The following is a 3,074-nucleotide window of genomic DNA, read 5'->3' on the forward strand; positions in this document are numbered from 1 at the left end:
AGTGAGTTGCACTGAAAAACTTAGAATATAAGAAACGCACAGTGTAGTACATAGTATATGAGTGAGTTGCACTGAAAAACTTAGAATATAAGAAACGCACAGTGTAGTACATAGTATATGAGTGAGTTGCACTGAAAAACTTAGAATATAAGAAACGCACAGTGTAGTACATAGTATATGAGTGAGTTGCACTGAAAAACTTAGAATTTACTGAAAAACCCGCATTACACGAAATGCACAGTGTAGTACATAGTATATGAGTGAGTTGGACTGAAAAACTTAAAATATAAGAAACGCACAGTGTAGTACATAATATATGAGTGAGTTAAACTGAAAAACTTAGAATATAGGAAACGCATAGTGTAGTACATAGTATATGAGTGAGTTGCACTGAAAAACTTAGAATATAAGAAACGCACAGTGTAGTACATAGTATATGAGTGAGTTGCACTGAAAAACTTAGAATATAAGAAACGCACAGTGTAGTACATAGTATATGAGTGAGTTGCACTGAAAAACTTAGAATATAAGAAACGCACAGTGTAGTACATAGTATATGAGTGAGTTGCACTGAAAAACTTAGAATATAAGAAACGCACAGTGTAGTACATAGTATATGAGTGAATTGCACTGAAAAACTTAGAATATAAGAAACGCACAGTGTAGTACATAGTATATGAGTGAGTTGCACTGAAAAACTTAGAATTTAAGAAACGCACAGTGTAGTACATAGTATATGAGTGAGTTGCACTGAAAAACTTAGAATATAAGAAACGCACAGTGTAGTACATAGTATATGAGTGAGTTGCACTGAAAAACTTAGAATTTAAGAAACGCACAGTGTAGTACATAGTATATGAGTGAGTTGCACTGAAAAACTTAGAATTTAAGAAACGCACAGTGTAGTACATAGTATATGAGTGAGTTGCACAGAAAAACTTAGAATATAAGAAACGCACAGTGTAGTACATAGTATATGAGTGAGTTGCACTGAAAAACTTAGAATATAAGAAACGCACAGTGTAGTACATAGTATATGAGTGAGTTGCACTGAAAAACTTAGAATATAAGAAACGCACAGTGTAGTACATAGTATATGAGCGAGTCGCACTGAAAAACTTAGAATATAAGAAACGCACAGTGTAGTACATAGTATATGAGTGAGTTGCACTGAAAAACTTAGAATATAAGAAACGCACATATAGTACATAGTATATGAATGAGTTGCACTGAAAAACTTAGAATTTACTGAAAAACCCGCATTACACGAAATGCACAGTGTAGTACATAGTATATGAGTGAGTTGCACTGAAAAACTTAGAATATAAGAAACGCACAGTGTAGTACATAGTATATGAGTGAGTTGCACTGAAAAACTTAGAATATAAGAAACGCACATATAGTACATAGTATATGAATGAGTTGCACTGAAAAACTTAGAATTTACTGAAAAACCCGCATTACACGAAATGCACAGTGTAGTACATAGTATATGAGTGAGTTGCACTGAAAACTTAGAATATAAGAAACGCACAGTGTAGTACATAGTATATGAGTGAGTTGCACTGAAAAACTTAGAATATAAGAAACGCACAGTGTAGTACATAGTATATGAGTGAGTTGCACTGAAAAACTTAGAATATAAGAAACGCACAGTGTAGTACATAGTATATGAGTGAGTTGCACTGAAAAACTTAGAATATAAGAAACGCACAGTGTAGTACATAGTATATGAGTGAGTTGCACTGAAAAACTTAGAATTTAAGAAACGCACAGTGTAGTACATAGTATATGAGTGAGTTGCACTGAAAAACTTAGAATTTACTGAAAAACCCGCATTACACGAAATGCACAGTGTAGTACATAGTATATGAGTGAGTTGCACTGAAAAACTTAAAATATAAGAAACGCACAGTGTAGTACATAATATATGAGTGAGTTAAACTGAAAAACTTAGAATATAAGAAACGCATAGTGTAGTACATAGTATATGAGTGAGTTGCACTGAAAAACTTAGAATATAAGAAACGCACAGTGTAGTACATAGTATATGAGTGAGTTGCACTGAAAAACTTAGAATATAAGAAACGCACAGTGTAGTACATAGTATATGAGTGAGTTGCACTGAAAAACTTAGAATATAAGAAACGCACAGTGTAGTACATAGTATATGACTGAGTTGCACAGAAAAACTTAGAATATAAGAAACGCACAGTGTAGTACATAGTATATGAGTGAGTTGCACTGAAAAACTTAGAATATAAGAAACGCACAGTGTAGTACATAGTATATGAGTGAGTTGCACTGAAAAACTTAGAATATAAGAAACGCACAGTGTAGTACATAGTATATGAGTGAGTTGCACTGAAAAACTTAGAATTTAAGAATCGCACAGTGTAGTACATAGTATATGAGTGAGTTGCACTGAAACACTTAGAATATAAGAAACGCACAGTGTAGTACATAGTATATGAGCGAGTCGCACTGAAAAACTTAGAATATAAGAAACGCACAGTGTAGTACATAGTATATGAGTGAGTTGCACTGAAAAACTTAGAATATAAGAAACGCACAGTGTAGTACATAGTATATGAGTGAGTTGCACTGAAAAACTTAGAATATAAGAAACGCACATATAGTACATAGTATATGAATGAGTTGCACTGAAAAACTTAGAATATAAGAAACGCACAGTGTAGTACATAGTATATGAGTGAGTTGCACTGAAAAACTTAGAATATAAGAAACGCACAGTGTAGTACATAGTATATGAGTGAGTTGCACTGAAAAACTTAGAATATAAGAAACGCACAGTGTAGTACATAGTATATGAGTGAGTTGCACTGAAAAACTTAGAATATAAGAAACGCACAGTGTAGTACATAGTATATGAGTGAGTTGCACTGAAAAACTTAGAATATAAGAAACGCACAGTGTAGTACATAGTATATGAGTGAGTTGCACTGAAAAACTTAGAATATAAGAAACGCACAGTGTAGTACATAGTATATGAGTGAGTTGCACTGAAAAACTTAGAATTTACTGAAAAACCCGCATTACACGAAATGCACAGT

This window comes from Mus caroli, unplaced genomic scaffold (genome assembly GCF_978045245.1).
Source record: "Mus caroli unplaced genomic scaffold, Mus_caroli_1 scaffold_25, whole genome shotgun sequence".
Classification (NCBI taxonomy): Eukaryota; Metazoa; Chordata; class Mammalia; order Rodentia; family Muridae; genus Mus; species Mus caroli.